Source organism: Mesoplodon bidens (genome assembly GCF_964165515.1).
Source record: "Mesoplodon bidens genome assembly, chromosome: X".
Taxonomy (NCBI): domain Eukaryota; kingdom Metazoa; phylum Chordata; class Mammalia; order Artiodactyla; family Ziphiidae; genus Mesoplodon; species Mesoplodon bidens.
Genome location: NC_138163.1, coordinates 114,249,865 through 114,268,772, shown reverse-complemented (window position 1 = coordinate 114,268,772; position 18,908 = coordinate 114,249,865). Strand labels below are relative to the sequence as shown.

At 47.2% G+C, this 18,908-nt stretch overlaps 3 pseudogenes across 3 annotated transcripts; 2 read left to right on the top strand and 1 right to left on the bottom strand.

Annotated features, from left to right (window-relative positions):
* The first annotated feature begins 6 nt into the window (after positions 1 to 6).
* On the top strand, positions 7 to 1,040 carry LOC308608366 (melanoma-associated antigen B3-like; annotated as a pseudogene). The gene has a single exon. The product of its transcript is annotated as a melanoma-associated antigen B3-like (transcript).
* Positions 1,041 to 5,311: 4,271 nt separating this feature from the next.
* On the top strand, positions 5,312 to 8,359 carry LOC308609464 (melanoma-associated antigen B4-like; annotated as a pseudogene). The gene is made up of 2 exons: positions 5,312 to 5,358; positions 7,722 to 8,359. The product of its transcript is annotated as a melanoma-associated antigen B4-like (transcript).
* A 1,705-nt stretch (positions 8,360 to 10,064) lies between these two features.
* Positions 10,065 to 10,531, bottom strand: LOC308609463 (ubiquitin-conjugating enzyme E2 D3-like; annotated as a pseudogene). Its single transcript has one exon. The product of its transcript is annotated as a ubiquitin-conjugating enzyme E2 D3-like (transcript).
* Positions 10,532 to 18,908: the final 8,377 nt, after the last annotated feature.

Sequence of the window (18,908 nt, the reverse complement as noted above, 5' to 3'; positions counted from 1 at the left end):
GTCACCATGCCTCGGGGTCAGAACAGGGAGCTCCGCACCCGTAGGAGACGCCGCCAGGCCCAAAGTGGGACCCAGGGTCTGACGGGTGCTCAGGCCACTGCAGCCGAGGAGGAAGCCGCCTCGTCGCCTCCTCCTCCTCCTCTTGGAGTTACTACTCCGAGAAAGCCGGCTGCTAAGTCACGTAGCACTCTCAAGAGTCGTCAGAGGGCCCTAGCCACCACCACTAAGCCTGCAGGTGTTTCTCCCACAAGATCATCCGAAGGAGCCAAAGGCCAAATGGAGCAAAAGCACAGTTCCTCTCAGGCCCCGTCTCCGCCGTGCGGTCTCGAAAAGGCTCTCGAAGGCAGACAGTGAATTTGTTGGTGCAGTTCCTGATGCACATGTGTAAAAAGAAAAGGCCTGTTACAAAAGCACATATGCTGAAGTTTATCAATAAGAAGTGCCAAAAGCAATTCCCTGAGATCCTCAGAAGAGCTTGTTTCAGCATGGAGGCGGTATTTGGTGTTGACTTAAAGGAGGTCGACCGTACCAAGCATTCTTATACCTTTGTCAGCAAAATGGCTCTCCCTGACAATGGGACCATGGGTTGTGGCAGGGGATTACCCAAGACCGGTCTCCTGATGTGTCTCCTGGGTGTGATCCTCATGAAGGGCAACTGTGCCACAGAGGAGAATATCTGGGAATTCCTGAATAAGATGAGTGTCTATGCTGGGAAGAGGCACTTCTGATTTGGGGAGCCCAAGAAGCTCATCACCCAAGATTTGGTGAAGCTGAAGTATTTGGAATACCGGCAAGTGGCCAACAGTGATCCAGCACACTACGAGTTCCTGTGGGGCCCGAGAGCCCATGCCGAAACCAGGCAGATGAAAGTGCTGGAGTTCCTGGCCAAGATCAATCACACCATCCCCAGGGCCTTCCAATCTTGCTTTGAAGAGGCTTTGAGAGATGAGGAAGAGAGAGCGCGAGCCGGTGGATCTTCCAGGGTTCTGTCCAGCTCCTGCCACACAGAATCTGAGGCAGATTCTGCACTTTGCGGCTGAAGAGAGTGTTCAGTGTTCCAAGTAGTGTAGGGCTGGGTGTGACGGAGGGAACAGTGTATAATACCTTTGTGTCCCTGTTCTGTATGGGGAATTTGGAAATACGTCTGTGTTTTTGTTTTTTGCTGTCTTTCAAAGGTTAACTCCTAAATGAAATCTTAAAACCTTAGTGTTTTTAAGGTTTTAAGAATAAGGTTTAAGAATAAGGTTTCAAGAATAAGGTTTAAGAATAAGAGTTTTGCTGTTTTGTAAAACAGATTGGGAAAACTTCCATCTCTTTAGTAATTTGGTGGAAGATAACATGGCATTGCAATATGCAATTCCTTGAACATGTGAAGAAGTTAAATATAGTATAGTATAGTAGTATACTGTAGTATCGTATAGAAAAAGTAAGATGGTCAATATTTGGTTTCCTAATTCCTTTTACTCTGTTTTATAAAATTATATAAATAACAGTATGTGCTTGGCTCATTCAAAAATGTAGAATTAAATCATAATAAAGTAGACCTCATGCTCACAGGCTCATTTATTCCCCATACATGAATTGAGCATCTGCTCTTAGAAGGCTCCTTGCTAGGACTGTGAGAGCTGAGAAGAAAGAAGGCCTAGCTACTGACCATAAACTTATAGAGTCAAGAAGCAGCTATCATATAAAGGAAACGGTGATGTATACTCTAAGACCAAAAGGACAAATGAAAAGACAGGATAAGAAAGGAGGGGGGTGGTTTCACATGATAGCAGTCAAATGTAAATTCCCTGATGCAAGGCAGTGGTGGGCCTTGGGAAAATGTAAGTCCTGCAGTGGGACGTAATTATAAGTCAGGTGTGTGGTGGGCTAGATGAGACTGATAATTTTGAGCAGGGGCCAGATCCTCAGCTGGTGGGCTGTATAGTTGAAGGACAAAGCCTGGAATGGGAAACTGCCCTTAGCAGTTACAGGCACACTTCATTTTGTTGCGCTTTGCTTTATTGTATTTCACAGATACTGCTTTTTCTTTTCCTCTTTAACAAAGTGAAGGTTTGTGTCCACCTTGCTTCCAGCAAGTCTTTCAGCACCATTCTCCCAACAACGTATTCTCACTTCATGTCTCTGTGTCACATTTTGGTAATTCTCACAATATTTCACACCTTCCACCAGCCAAAAGATGGACTCGCTGAAGGCTCAGGTGATGGTTAGCATTTTTTTTTAGCAGAAAGGTATTTTTTAATTAAGGTATGTACATTGTTCTTAGACATAATGCTATTGCACGCTTCATAGACAGCAGTATAGTGTAAACATAAAGTTTATAAGAGCACTGGGAAACCAAAATATTCTTGTGACTCACTTTATTGTGCTATTCGCTTTATTTTGGGGGTCTGGAACCAAACCTGCAGTATCTTCAAGGTCTCCCTATACTCTGGGGTTGTAGGTAGATCAGAGAGAAATCACCTGAGGCAGGAATAGAATGTGTCCTGTGCTCTTGTCCCAGTGCAGGTGAACACTATGCAAATTAGATGTTTTATTCACGTCATGTCTCCAGGGAGTTTCTGAGAAATAAGGGTGGTACTCCCCTGAGGTGGGATGCCCAGAAGCCACTGGACTGGCACTCTTTGCCCTAGTTGGGGGAGCCAGAGCCCACTCCACTAACAAAAATCATTCAAATTAAGTTATCTTGATTGTAATTTGGCAAACTCTAGGCAAGGAATAGATATTCGTGTGTGGTTAAATGAATGAAAGTGGGAGTGGTTCCCAAAGAAGGGCAACTGAGAGGGAGGTGAGTTTTTGGTCCGTGAAACATTTTAGAGCTTCGTGTTGCATCTACTGAGGAAGTCTACCTCATGTTGACCTTGAATGACATACTCTTAACAGGGAAGTAACTAGTTTTCCTTGCTGAGCAGGATTTTGCCGGATAGGGGTTTCTTTGCCCTAGAGCCCTGCTTATTCTCTGGCATCTCCTGGATTGAAAGTTACATCTCAGTGTAGTGGGTTGAAACTCCAGGGGACAAATTAATCAGAGTAAGAACTGGCATCCTTGAAAGTCTCAGTACCGGCCAGGCAATGGGCCAGGCACTTCACAGGCATTCTACAAATTCTATCAGTCCCCAAGACAGAGCTTCTCAAACCCATTTCACAGATGAAAAGACCGAGGCTCACAGAGTTTGGTAATGTGTTCAATTTCACACAGCTGTTAAGTGACAGTGTCCTGGCCTAACTAAGTCTGACGCCCACACTTTTCCATTCCTCCCAGCCCGAGGCCAACTTTGTGTTCCATAATTCACCTTACTTCTCACTCAGTACAAAATATATCTCAGGTGATAAAAAGGAGGACTCTGTGCCCAAAACACTGGGTGGGAATACGTAAGCACAGCAATAAGCGTATCAAAATAGTTGAAAAGGGTGAAGAAAGCAGAGGAAGATATTTAGTGACAGTATGATCATCTATGTATCCAAAGTCAGATAGCCTCAAAAGATCGGGCTCAGAAAATCATGCTGGACAGCCCTTTGCATTTGGAAGTTAAATCTATTCAAAGAGAAGTTACATAAAGGGCTAAGTCTTGCTGGTAAAGAGAAGGGCAAAACCGATGTATTTTTTTTCCTTGACAGCCCATCCACCCTGCCTTGTGTTACAACTTCCCTACTTCACATCACCCCTGGGACGGAGACCCAGTCTCTGAAGGGTTTGCAATAGGGAAACTGGTCAAGAGTTTGCAGGGATGGGCCCTTTAATCAAGAAACAGGAGCCACGATGAAGGGCCCCTCACGGGTGGCCTGGGGAGAGCAACATGCCAGGCAAAGTTGTCAGCCTGAGCATGCTCTCACTTACTCTTCAGGGTTCTCAGGGCCTTGTGAGTCCTACCTAGGAGGATGAGCTCAGGTCAGTAGAGGGAGGAGCCCCAGTCTCTGCCACATGTGATGGTGAGGACACTGAATGAGGAATGAAGGAAGCACACCTGCCAGCCCCGAACAGTGTGTCCCATGGACTCCCGACCCTGCCGTCAGCCCTCGGAGTCCCCAGACAGCCTTGGCAAGATGTGGCTGAACCTGATTTCCACGTAAGAGGTTGAGAAAGTGAAGACTTTGGCCTGAGGTTGGGCAGCTCAGGTCAGTAGGGAGAGGATTTCCAAGGTGCGCCAGGAGGAAGGTGAGCACCCTGAAGAGTTCAGGGCCCACCAAACCCATATCAGCGGAGACCTCACAGAATCCTCCCTGTTGCCGTGACAGATCCTGGTGTAAATGTCAGGGAGAGATGGCCTCATATCCTTCTCAGGGATAACAGAAAAGTGCGGAACTTGGTCTGAGGGGGAGGTCCCAGGGCAGCAGAGGGGGGAACCTTAGGCCTTCGCGTGAGTGAGATTTAGGGCACTGAGTTAGAACCCTGAGTGGGATCACCATCATATGGTCTCAGCCTGCCTGACACAGTTGTCACTCATGGCATGGCAGGTGTGGCCAAGTAAGGCCACCCTCACCTCCTCCTAGTGGATCTCAGGGAAATAAGAGCCTTCCTCTGAAGAGATGTGCTCAGGTCGAGAAAGAGGGGAGCCTCAGGCCCTGCCAGGAGTCAGATCAAGGAAACTGAGTGAGGACTGAGAGGCCCACCCACTCTTGGATAGAGGGGAAAACTGGCCCTGCGCCTGCACTCAAGACTTAAATCCCCAGGGAAGGGTGTGAGGCTGAGCAACAACCACCACCCCCATCGGTGTTTTCTTTAGTTCACTTTATTGTTTTTAAAGCAGTTTTAGGTTCACAGCAAACTGGAGCAGAAGGTACAGACTTCCCATGTACCCTCCTCCCTGACACAGCGCACACCGCCCCCCGCTACCAACACCCCCCATCAGAGTGGGCCGCTCGCTGCGATCTGTGAAGCTGCATTGACACATCATTAGCACACAAAGTCCAGAGTTACCTTAGGCTTCATTCTTGGTGTTGTACGCTTTGTGGGTTCCGACGAACGTGGGATGACTTGTACCTACCATCATAGTGTCATACAGAGTAATTTCACTCCCCTGAAAATTCTCTGTGCTGTATTCATCCCTCCCTGCCCCCAACCCCTGGCAACCACTGGTCTTTTTACTTTTTCTATAGTTTTGCCTTTTTCCAGGATGTCCTGTAGTTGGAATCACGCAGCATGTCGCCTTTTAAGATTAGTTTCTTTCACTTAGTCGTACACATCTAAGGTTCCTCCATGTCTTTTCACGGGTTGATAACTCAGTTATTTCTAGCACTGAACGGTATTCCATTATTTATCCATTTACCTGCTGAAGGACACCTTTGTTGCTTTTAAGTTTTGGCAATTATGAGTAAGGCTGCTATAAACATCGGCGTGCAGGTGTTTGTGTGGATGTAAGTTTCCAACTCATTTTGGTAAATACCAAGGAGCATGATTACTAGATTGTATGGTAAGAGTATGTTTAGTTGGTGTTTTAAAAAAGCAACTTATCGAGGTAGGATGGACACACGAAAACCGTACATATTTAATGAATACAAATTGATGAGTTCGGAGATAGGTATCCACTTGTGAAACTATCAGTCACCACAGTTTATGCCATAAACATATCTATGACCTCCAAATGTTTCCTCCCACCCTTTTTATTGTGTGTGTGTGGTAAGAACACTGACCGTGAGATTTAACCTGTTAGAAAGTGTACCGTATAGTTTTCTTAACTGTAAGCTCTATGCTGTATAGTAGATCCCTAGGACTTACCTTGCATAACTGAAACTTTGTAACTTTTGATGAAAACCTTCTCATTTTCCCCATCTCCATAGCCCCTGGCAACCACCACTCTACTCTCTGCTTCTCTGACTTTGACTGTTTTAGATTCCTCATATAAATGACATCATGTAGTATTTGTCCTTCTGTGTCTGGCTTATTTCACTGGAACATAAAGTTCTCTAGATTTATTCACGCTGTCATAGCTGGAGAAGTTAGCTTCTTTTTAAAGCTGAATGATATTCCGTTGTATGTATACTTTACACTTCCTTTATCCGTTCATCCATCGGTGGACATTTAGGTTGCTTCCATAGCTTGGCTGTTACGAATCATGCTGCAGTGAACATGGGAATGCAGGTATCTCTTCAAGGTCCTGATTTCAATTCCTTTGGATAGTAGTGGGATTGCCGACAATATCATATGCTATTTTTGATTTTTTTGAGGAGCCTCCATACTGTTTCCCATAGTGGCTGGACCAATTTCCATTCCCACCAACAGTATCGAATACGTTTAGTTTACTAAGGAGCTTGCAAACTGGCTTCCAAAGTGCCTATACCATTTGCATCACCACCGACAATGCAAGCGTTCTTATTGAATCACACCCTCACCAGCGTTTCCTGCGGTCAGTCCTTTGGATTTTGGCATGTAGTGGTATCTGGTTGTAATTTTAAGTTGCAGTTCCCTAATGGTATATGATGGTGCGCACCTTTTCGTATGCTTGTTTGCCATCTGTACATCTTCCTCAGTGAGGTATCTGTTCATATCTTTTGTCCATTTTTTTAATCGGGTTGTTAGTTTCCTTCTTATTGAATTTTAAGAGTTCTTTGTATATTTTGGATAAAAGCCTTCATCAGATCTGTCTTTTGCAAATATCTCCTCTGAGACTGTAGCTCATCTTCTTGTTCTCTTGATGGTGTATTTTTGCAGATTAGAAGTTTAAGGGAATGAAATCTCGCTTGTCAATTATTTCTTTCATGGATCCACATCCCATTTTATATGAGTTCTGGAAGGAGGTGAGATCCTCGGTCTGAAGGTCCAGCCCCCAGTGAGCAAAAGGAAGAGTCCATGACCCTGTGCGGTATCCAAGCGAGGACTCCAAATGACCACTTGGGATCTGACAAGCTCAGGACAGAGAGGTACCCACGGAGCTTTAACTGCTGGGTTCCCCCTGATAAGAGTGGTGGGCTGAGGTGCCCCTGTCACTTCCTTCTTGTGGGTCCCGGAGAGCTTCGGGGTGTCAACTTTAGAGTCACAGAGAGGGGAGTTTCCAGGCCTTGCCAAGAGCTGTCACGATAATCCTGAAGCTAAACACAGAGGACTCCCTACACTGAAAAACACAAGTGGCCCCACTATCAACCCTGCTGTCACCCTAGTCAGTAAAACACAGGGCAGGCAGGCTGCAGCCTAAGGCTCACCGTTCCTCCACTGGGTTCTCGGGGACAGGTTGACCAGGAGAACAAGAGCCCTGCAGAGTCCTAGGGCAGTGCCCTCAAGGGAACCTGCAGAGATGGACTTGGTTAAAGCTTATGTGGAATCTCCCTGCTGAAGGTCCTCACACCATCTCATTCTCCCTCCTCTTCCCTCCTCCAAGTGCGGGCATCACCCACACTCCTGCCTGCTGTTCCTGATCACACTCATCATTCCCTAGGGTCACAAGAGTAAACTCAGTGCTCGTGAGAAATGCCAGCATGCCCGGGGTGAGACCCAGGATCTCCAGGGTGCTCAAACCACTCAGCAGGAAAGAGTCCCCCTTCTCTTCCTCTCCTGTTTTGGGGATGTTTCCTTGGACTCCCCTGTGGCTGGCATTCCTAGGAGCCTCAGAGATCCACATCCACCATCATTACTTCTCAGCTGTTCCATGCACAATGTCTGAAAAAGATGTCAAGAGCCAAGATGAGAAAGTGCACGTCGCTCTAAAGCCTCAACCTCCACTGAGAGCTTCCGGAAAGACCTTCTAACCAGGAAGGCAGGGATGTTGATGCAATTCCTACTGCAGAAATATAAAAGAGCCCATTACGAAGGCAGACATGCTGAAGGTTGTCAACAAAATGTACAGGGAACAATTCCCCGAGATCCTAAGGAGAGCCACTGAGCACACGGAACTGGTCTGTGGCCTTGACTTGAAGGAAGTCAAGCCGAGTGGTCACTCCTATGCCCTTGTCAGCAAGCTAGACCTCACCAACGATGGGAGTCTGAGCAGTGGCTGGGGGTTTCCGAAGGATGGGCTCCTGATGCCTCTCCTGGGTGTGTGATCTTCTTGAATGGCGACCGTGCCTCTGAGGAGGAGATCTGGGGATTCCTGAATATGAGGGACGTCTATGGTGGAAGGAGGCATTCAATCTTTGGGGAGCCCAGGAAGCTTATCACAGAATATTTGGTGCAGGAAAAGTGCCTGGTGTATCATCAGATGCGTGACAGCGATCAAGAGCCCAAGCTGAAACCAGCAAGATGAAAGCCCTGGAGTGTCTGGCCAGGGTCACTGATAGGGTCCCCACTGCCTTCCCATCCTGGTATGAAGAGGCTTTGAGAGATGAGGGAGAGAGAGCCCGAGCCAGGGCTGCAGCCAGGGCTGGCACTACTGCCACGGCCAGTGCACATCCCAGGGCCACATCCAGTCGCTCCTGTCACCCCTAGTGAGGTAGAGGCCGATTCTTCACTGTGTGGTTGGAAAAGCCTGTTAACCAGTGTTCCTGATATGCATAAATTCCTGTTGACTTATTTTTTTGGTAATTTTCAAGTGATTTTCTTTTCAAAAGAAAGTTTATTTAGATTCAGAACGTAAGCTTATGAGTGACGTGGGTCACACACTTATTGCTCTTTATCAGATTTAGAAGTAAGAATTTTGTTGTTTGAAATACAAATTGAAAAATTTTAAATCATCTATGTGATCCAGAACAAGACTGCATGGAATTGGAATAGGGATATCCTTGGTAATGTGAAAGAAGTCCACGGTAGAATAGGATAAGAAGATAGAGAAAAAAAATTAAAGCTGTTCACTTATGGGTTTGGTGTACTCCATCCAGTCTTTCTTTTCCAAAATTTAAAAGATATACACCTTTTAAATTTAGGAAAAGATATATACCTTTTTGCATTTAGGATGTGCTTAAATTATTCAAGAAAATATGAGTTTATGGGACTGTAAATTGATGCAGCCACTGTGGAAAACAGTATAGAGGTTCATCAAAAAATTGAAAATAGAACTACCATGTGATCCAGCAATTCCACTCCCGGAAATTTATCCGCAGGAAAAGAAAACAACAACTTTTTGGAAAAGATATCTGCACTCCCCCCATATTCATTTATTTACCATAACCAAGACATGAAAACAACATAAGTGTTCATTAATGGATGAATGGATAGAGAAAATGTGATACACACTCACACACACAGTCACACTCTCACCCTCCCTCGTATATTATTCAGCCATTAAAAAAAATAAATAAATAAAAGGAAATCCTGCCATTTGCAATAACACAGAGGGACAGACAAAGACAAATACTATATGATCTCACTTATATGTGGAAATTTAAAAAAAGAAAAACCACCCAGAGATACAGAGAACAGATTGGCGGTTGCCACAGGTGTGGGGTGGAGGATGGATGAAATGGGTGTAAATGGCCAAACGGTACAAACCATTTACAAAATAAAGAAGTCCTGGGGATGTAATGTACAGCATGGTGACTATAGTTAATAATACTGTATTGTATATTTGAAAGTTGTTAAGAGAGTAGATCTTTTTTAATTGAGGTATAGTTGATGTACAATATTTTATAAGTTTCATGTACGCAACAGAGTGATTCACGTGAATTTTTAGAGGTTATATTCCATTTACAGTTATTATCAAATATTGGCTATATACCCTTTGTTGTGCAATATATCCTTGTAGCTTATTGATTTTATACATAGTATTTTGTACCTCTTAATCCCCTATCCTTCCCCTGCCCCTCCCCCTTCCCTCTTCCCACTGGTAACCACTAGTTTGTTTTCTATATCTGTGAGTCTGTCATATTTCCCTTGTTTGCTTTATTTTTGCAATTCTCCATATAAGTGGTATCATACAGTGTTTTTCTTCCTCTATCTCACTTGTTTCACTTAGCATAATACCCTCCAGCTCCATCCATGTTGTTGCAAAATGGCAAAAGTTCATACTTCTTTTATGGCTGACTAGTATCCCATTGTGTGTGTGTGTGTGTGTGTGTGTGTGAAGAAGATGTGGTATATACATCTTGGCAATTGTCAGTAATGTTGCTATGAACATTGGGGTGCGTGCATCTTTTCGAATGAGTGTTTTTTTCCTTTTTTAACAGTAATTTAGAGTTTATTCTAGCTATAATGCAGGTTATTCTGACTTTAAGGTAGCATACATGGCATACCTCTGAGTCCGTTCCTGGGAAATTCTTTTGTACTTCTCTCTCTCTGTTTTATAGATCCATGCAGTGTATGACACTAGGGGGGGTCATCTGGGTTTGGATCATATAGCAGTGAACAAATGGATGAGAGAACTTTCGAAACAATGAAAGGAGGAGGCCACTGTGATCTTAGAATATTGAGACAAATGGTGCCATTAGTGTTAATGTTTGAATGATAAATTCTTGTTGCAAATGCAACCTTAGGTAGTTTGAAGGGGTAGTCTGTAGGAAAATGAATTGTCAAAAGGAATCCACCACCTTGATATGGGTTTTCACTAGCTTCCATAATTGTGGCTTGCCAATGAAACATATTATCCCCAGCTGGACCTGCAGAACGGTGTGCTGGAGGGTCAGGGGCCAAATCACTAAGTTCCTTATTAATCCCCTTCAGCACCATGGTCTGTGCTTTTCCTCTGGCCCCTCACGGTCTTGGTGTGTGCTCAATGATCCGGCCAAAACTCTTGATTATCCGGGCGGCTGGGAAGGACTGTCTCTTCATCCTATCTTGGCTCTGCCAGACACAGGCACCTTCTTACTAAACAGAGAGGTGGGACTGGGAGGGTGGGGGTCAGAGGCATGTAGACGAAGCTGTGGGGGAAGGGTAGATGAGCGGTGGAAACCCTTAGACTCAGAGAACCATGGAGAGCCTGAAGGAGACCATCCAACTTAGTGAGGGGGTGGGGTTGTTGTTTTTTGTTTGCTCGTTTGTTTCTTTTGGATACATACCCAGGAGTGGAATTGCTGGGTCATATGGTAGCTCTATTTTTAGTTGCTTGAGGAACCTCCATACTGTTTTCCACAGTGGCTACACCTATTTACATTCCCACCAACAGTGTACAGATCTCCACGTGCTCGCCAGCGTTTGTTATTTCTGTTCTTTTTCATGATGGCCATTCTGATAGGTGTGAGGTAATACCTCATTGTAGTTTTAGTTTGCATTTATCTGATGATTAATGATGTTGACCATCTTTTCATTTGCCTGTTGGCCATCTGTATGTCTTCTTTGGAAAAATGTCTATGTAGGTCTTCTGCCCATTTTTCTGATTGGGTTATTTGGAGGTTTTTTAACTGTTATATGAGCTGTTTATATATTTTGGATGTTAACCCCTAACTGGTCATATCATTTGCAAATATTTTCTCCCATTCAGCAGGTTGTCTTTTCATTTTGTCAATGGTTTCCTTTGCTGTGCAAAAGCTTTTAACTTTAATTATGTTCCATTTGTTTATTTTTGCTTTTATTTCCTTTGCTTTAGGAGACAGATCCAAAAAAATATTGCTATGATTTATGTCAAAGAGTGTTCCACCCATGTTATCTTCTAGGAGTATTATGGTTTCCACTCGTATATTTAGGTCTTTAATCGGTTTTGAGTATATTTTTGTATGTAGTGTTAGAGAATGTTCTAATCTCATTCTTTGACATGTAGCTGGACAGCTACACGTCAAAGAATGAGACTAGAGCATAAACAGAATTTGGCGATACAACAAAAGTAAATATGCATTTACATTTGAGCCAGTAACTCCAATTTTTCAGAAATTAACCCCAAAGACACATCCACAACAATGTGAAAATACCGCGATGTCCGTGAATATATTAATTGAAAAAAAACATGGTATATTCACAGAGTGGAGTACTATACTGTGTAGCTTTCAAAAAGAATGAGCATGATCTTTGTAAACTAATATGGGGTGCTTCCAGGATAGATATGGATAGAGATATATAAAAGAATGTGTGAGTTTTGGGCTAATGTCAATGATAACCAAGCCCAGTGCCTTCCCATCCTGGTATGAAGAGGCTTGGAGAGATGAGGAAGAGAGAGACTGAGCCAGAGCTGTAGCCAGGGCTCATACTGCTACGCCGGCCGGTGGGTGTTCCAGGGCATGTCCCAAAGCTCGTCCCGTCCCTAGTGAAGTCTGAGCAGGTACTTCACATTGTATTTAAAGAAAGCAGTCAGTCTTCCAACCAGTGGAGGGCCAAGGTGTGGCTCATGGGAACACAACATATAATATATGTGTGTTCCTGGACAATATACACAAATCGGAGATTTTTCTTTTTTCTATTTTTAAATGTTGTTCCTTTCAATTAAAGATGTGTTTAGCTTCAGAGTCTAAGTTTATTAATGACATGACTCACACATTTAGTGCAGCTTATCAGGTTGAAGAATAAGAATTTTGGTATTATGTAACACGAACTGGAAATCCTTGAATCATTTCTTGTCATTCGGAACATTGGAATATGGATTTTTTGTGAAAAAGGAAATTATTCCACAGTAAAGTCTGTGTGATCATGAGATACAGAAAAAAAAAAAATCTGAAGAGGTATTCACTTCTTGGTTTGTTTTATTCCTTTTAGTCTTTCTTTGTAAAATTGAAGTATATATACCTGGATTCGCTTAGCTTATTTAAGAATGTGGGAATACTGTGAAATCACAGTATTTTGCCTTCTTGCACACGTGCTCTTTTTTTCTTAATTTATTAACTTATGCATTTTTGGCTGTGTTGGGTCTTCGTTGCTGCAAGGGCTTTCTTTAGTTGCGGCGAGTGGGTCTACTCTTCATTGCGGTGCACGGGCTTCTTACTGCGGTGGCTTCTCTTGTTGCAGAGCACGCGCTCTAGGCACGTGGGCTTCAGTAGTTGTGGCACGTGGGCTTCAGTAGTTGTGGCTCACGGGATCTAGAGCGCAGGCTCAGTAGCTGTGGTGCACGGGCTTAGTTGCTCCGCGGTATGTGGGATCTTCCCGGACCAGGGCTCGAACCCGTGTCCCCTGCATTGGCAGGCGGATTCTTAACCACTGTGCCACCAGGGAAGCCCTGATCTTTAATTGTTCAAATATCAACTTAGCGTCTGCTCTTCAGAAGGCTTTTGGATGGTACTGGGGATGCTAAGAAACATAGACCCAACCCCTGCCTGTAGAATTCTAGAGTCTAAGAGCAGCATTCCTATAAAGCAGCTGGTGAACAAAGATCTAAAGATAAGGGGTAAGAAGTGGGGGTTGAGGGGTTCCTCATGAGGAGTCTAGTGTAAATGTCCTGATGCAAGGCACTTTGAGACTTTAGGACAATAAAAGTCCTGCAGTGGGAGATAATTTTAAGTTAGGCCGTATGGTGAGCCAGCCAGCGAGGCTGTGGAAACACTGGACAGGGGCCAGACCCTCAGATGGTGGGTCTCAGAGTTAAGAGACTTAAGCCTGGAATGGAAAACTGCCCTTAACAGTTACTTTGAAATCACGAGTAAACCAGAGAGAAATCTCCACCCGGGGCAGGGATGGAACGTGCCCCGTGCTCCTGTCCCAGTGCAGGTGAACACAGTACACAACCTAGGTGTTTTATGCGCATCACCTCCAAGGAGTGTCTTTGAGATAAAGGTGACAGGAGTCTGAAACTGGAAACTCAGAAGCCAGTGGGCTGATACTCTTTGCTGGGGGACAAGGAGTCAGAGCCCATTCTATTAAAAGGGCCTTCGCATTCAGGTTTTTTGTTGGTTGTAATTCCGCAAAGTCTACGAGAGGTGTAGATTTTCGGTAACGGTGAAGTTAGTGACAATAGGGGTTGTTTAGCTTAGATGAAAGGGCAGCTTGGAAGGCAGAAAGAGTTAGTCTTGGAAGCAAATTCTAGCATATTTGAATTTCATTCAGTTGGAATGAAAATATAATTTTCATATTTGATTTATTGAGGAAATTGAAGATTCTTTGTATACAGCATTTTGGACTGATTTGGTGTTCCATGTCCTAGAATGCCACATATTCTCTGATATCTCCTGGATTTAAAAATTCCTTCAGGGTGGGTGGCATCGTCCGTGGACCAAATAATCATAATCATGGTAGAAACAGACATTGTGTATGGTCTCAATGTGGTCCAGGCGCTGTGCCAGGTGCTTTATACATTACCTGCATGCCACTAGCCCTGCAAAATAGGGCTTAACAAAGCCACTTCACTTGAGGCTCCCAGAGCTTGGTGATGGACCTGAGTTCACACGGCTACTAAGTCACATGGCAGGGACCGGACCTCTGGTCTGAATTTGTCCCGAGCTCGCGCCATTCCACTCCTCCCAGCCTGAGGCTGATCATGAGTCGGTTAATTCGCTGTCTTCTGCCACTTCAAAATGTATCTTGAGTGATGAAAAGAAGGACTCTGTGACCAGAACACTGGATTGGAATACATACCCACAGCAGGACGAATACCGAAATAAATGGGAGATATGAATAAAGGAGAGAACGAGATAATGCTCAGTAACAATATGGTCATCTGCATGTGCAAAATCAGATGCCCTCTCAGATGATCGGGGGCTTACAAGATTATCTGGCTCTATCCTTCTATGCAGAAAGTAAATATTTTAGAACTACCCTAAGTCTGGCTGGTGAAGAGAAGGAATATATCAGCTTTTTTTCTCTGACAGCATAACATCTGTCCTGAGTTCCTTAATTTGCGCTGCATTTTCCTAGTCTTACATCACTTTCGGGACAGAGACCCCTGTTCTCCCCAGATTTGCAATAGGGTAACTGGTCAAGTGTTTGTAGGAGTATGCGTTTCCCAGGAAGCCTTTCATCAAGAGACAGAAGCAGATATAAGAAGCCCCATGAATGAGGACTGAGGAGACAGTCACCCCTGAATATAGGAGTTATCCAAAGACGAAGGAGAGTGAGCTCAGTTCCGTAGAAGGAGGAGTGCCAGGCTCTGTTAGATGTAGTGAGCATGTTGAGTGAGGAATCATGGAAGGACCCAGCCAGAACAGTGAGGTCCTATAGAGTTGCATCCCTGCTGCCTGTTCTTGGAGGCCCCAATGGACTATGGTCGTATGAGGATCACCCCTGACTTTCAACTTGGAATTCTTAGGAGAGTAGGACCTTGATGTAAGACAAGCAGCTTCAGGAGAGCAGAGAGTGGAGTTACAGGACTGATCAGCATAAAGGAGGCCGCGGAAACATCTCTGATGCTGTCAGCCCCAGGAAGCTCTGGCCATAGATGTCAGGTTGATTTCAGCCTGGAAAGTCTCAGTGAGGTGAGGGTCTCTGTCCAATGGGGTTGGCCTCAGTTTTGTAGAGAGAGCGATAGAGACCTGAGCCCTAACAAGAATTCATGTGACGATGCTGAGTGTTATGAGGGGACCCCCAAAAGCAGAGGGGGCCAAATAGAATTCTGTACACTTCTTAGCCCTGGGAGACCCAGAAGAGCTACCGCTGAGTCATCCCCTCATTCCACCCGTGTGATGTCAGGGAGGGAAGGGCCTCATCTAGCAGGGCCGGACTCCAGCTCTGCAGAGGGGGACGTGTTGGCCATAACCAGAGTCAAGGTGAGGACCCTTAGTGCTAATGAGGGGGTCTCTCCCCCAAGCAGGGAGGCTCACAGGGTGGCGCCCGTCTTGTCAGGCAGAGATGGTCCGAGCAGCGCCCTGACTTCCCCCCGCTAGGGCCTCGGGGAGGTGAGGGCTTGGTTCGGAGGCTGGAGGACCCGGGACCATAGAGGGAGGGGTCCCGGGCTCTGATAGACGGCACCGGCAGGACGCAGGGACGCTGACCCCTGAACAGTGGGCGTCCCTGCAGAGTCCCGCCCCTGCCGTCAGCCCTCGGAGACCCCACGCAGGGCCGGATGTGGCTCGCCCCGACTTCCGCTTTGGAAGCGAGGAGCCCGACCGTCCGCCGTGGCGTTGGTTTGTTCGGCCGAGTGTGGGTTTTGAGGACTTGTCCGGAGCCACGGTGAGGACCTGAATGTAGCCTGAAGGGACCTTCCCTCCCCCCTCCCCCCTCCCCCCATAACAAAGGTGACCCCCCGCCTCCCGGCCCTGCCTGCCATCAGCAGCGTGAGACCCTGATGTGACCTATGTGCCAGAGGAGTCCTGTTGGAGTTGCCGTGTGGAGGGCCTCAGGGAGTGGAGGGCCTTTGTCTAGAGGGGGCGGCTTCTTAGGCAAAGGGTGTAGTCTTGTCCCCAGCAGGTGAAAAGTGGGACCTTCCGAGCTAACGAGGGTCCCTCCTTCCGAAAGGCGTGACTGCACGGAGCCCCCTCCCGCCTTCACTCGTGCGATGCTCTAGAGTAATTCAGGCTGAGAGAAGCCCTCATTTCTGCCTGGGGTGGGAAGTGGGGTTGGGGGGCTAGGGGACGTTCGGGTAGAGAAAGGCCTTTATGCAAAGGGGGCAGGACTTCCCTGTTGGTCCAGTGGTTAAGACTCCTCGCTTCCACTGCAGGGGGCGCACCTTCGATCCCTGGTGGGGGAACTAAGATCCCACAAGGCCACACGGTGCGGCCAAAAAGAAAGGGCAGGGGCATGGACCTAGAGGGTGTTATGTACGCTAAGTGAAATAAGTCAGACCGAGAAAAACAAATACCGTATGATTTCACTTACATGTGGAAGCTGAAAAACAAAACAAATGAACAAACAACAGAAGAGAAACAGTTATAGATAACAGAGAACAAATGTGGTTGGGGGGAGGAGAGAAATTAGGTGAGGACAGTTAAGGGGTACAAACGACCAGTTACAAAGTCAATGCGTAATGGGTGTGAAATGGAAAAAAACAGGTAGTTGGGTGGATGGATGGATGGATGGATGGATGGATGGATGGATAGATAGATAGATAGATAAGGCCACCCCATTAAGCTTAGGGAGGAGACTTGGCCCTGAAAGAAGCAGAGGTAGGACCATCCGTGCCAGTAAGCAGACCTCTCGTGAAAACAGGGAACTGCACAAATCAGCAGCCCTGCTCTCAGATCTGGGAGTCCCCAGATAAGGTAGCCGGGACGTGGAGCCCCCGACTTGTCTTGTAGCTACTCAAGGAGGTGAGAGCTTCGGTCTGAGGCATGCAGATTCGTGTCAGTGGAGGGAGGAATCCCAAACCCTACCCGGACTGGACGCCAGAGTCCTGAATGAGGACTGAGGGAGCCACCAACTCCAGAACAGTGGGGTCGGAGAGTCCCACCCTTGCTGTTAGCAGGCATAGCCGAGCCCCAGATCAGCTTTGGCGGAATGAGGCTCAGTCTGAGTGTAAGCTCGGGTCCCAGGAAGATGAGGACCTTTTCTGACAGTCACGGGCGCACGTCAGCAGAGGGCAAAGTCTCGGGCAGGGTGCAGAGTCAAGGTGAAGCTCCTGAGTGAGGAAATGGAGACTGCTCCTTACACAGTGGAGAGAGCTGCCTCTAATGCCGCCCCTACCGTTAGCCCCGGGAGGCCCAGGGCAGAGCTGGCAGGCTCAGGTGCCCCCTAACTTCTGCCTGTGGGGTCTGAGGGCGATGAGGGCCTTGGTTTAAGGGCTGGCTGCCCGGTTCAGCAGAAGAAGAGGAGTCCCAGGCCATGATCGATGTCAAGGCACAAATTCTATGTGAGGAAGGAGACAACCGACTCCCCCAGAACAGAGGAGACCACACACAGTGCCACCTCTGCCTTCGCCCTGGGAAGCCAGGTTTCGAGCTCTCAGGCTGAATTGCCCTCTCAGTTCCTCCAAGGGTGGTCTCAGGGACGTCAGGGTTTGGGTCTAATGAGAGAGGCCTCATTCAACCTAGGGAAGGAGCCTGGTTCCTAACAAGAGTCAGGGTGGTAACACCGAGTGAAGATGAGGGAACCCCACCCAGAAAGAAGTGAACCACATAGAATCTCATCCCTACTCTCAGACCTGGGAGGGAGACTCAGGCCTGGTGACCTGATGAATATCACTCCCTTTTTCCCGGACCATGGCAGGGAGGTGAGGAAGCTCGTGGATGGGAGTATGGGCTGAGGTCAGCAGCCGGAGGATTTCCCGGTAATGCCAGGAACCAAGGAGAGGAGCCTGAGAATTGAGGGGACCACCTACGCCACAATAGTGAGGGCCACAGAATCTCTGCCTGCCTGTCAGCATTGCAAGTCCACACACCGTTGTAGGTAGAGAGACAAGAAAATTTTCTTTCTAGTGGGTCTCGGGGAGTTGGGGGGCCTTAGTACGAGGGGATAGACTTCAAGTCAAGACACAGAGGATGTCCAAGTCCTGCTGTGCGTCAGGGTGAGGACACTGAGGGATGATGTAGATGAACACCCACCCAAAGCAGTGGGGGCCCACAAACTCCGCCCCCCTCGGCCCTGGGAAACCCCAGGTAAGAGGTAGCCTGATGTGTCACCCCTCACTTCCAGCCCCAGGGAGCCAGGCAGATGTGGGCCTTGATCTGAGGCCCGAAGACTCAGGTGGGCTGAGGGAGGAGAGTAGATGCCGTCAGAGTGAGGGCGAAAGAGGCCAACGACGCCGGAACAGTGGGGTCCCGCGGGGTCCAGCCCCTGCTACCAACCCAGGGAGGGCATGGACGGGGGTGAACGGAAGGGGCCCACCCTTTCTTTCATCTCGGGGATCTCAGGAAGGTGAGAATCTTAAGGTAATGCAGGCGAACTCAGGTCAGCGGAGGGAGGATTTCCGGGGTTTGCCAGGACTCACGGAGAAGATGCTGAGGACTGTGGGGAACTCCACCCCCATGCCAGCGGGGACCCCGCTGAGTCCCTCTGCATTGTCGTTCCGAGGCGCCCCCGGGCACAGATGTCAGGCAGAAGTGCCCATCCGTTCCCCAGTCGGAACTCACAGGGAAGTAAGCATCTTGGTGTGATGGGTCAGCAGAGGGAGGAACCGTAGACCCTCCCCTGAGTGAGAAATGGGCACCGTGAGGGAGGAGCCCGCGTTATAGGGCCTCAGCGTGCCTGCTGCAGCTTCAGCCTCTGGACGCTAGGGACGCTGTGGCCAGGTAAGGCCATCCTCACGTCCACCGTTCGGTCTCAGGGAGCTGTGGGCCTTACTGTGAGGAAATGTCCTCAGGTCCCCCAGATCCTCCCAGGA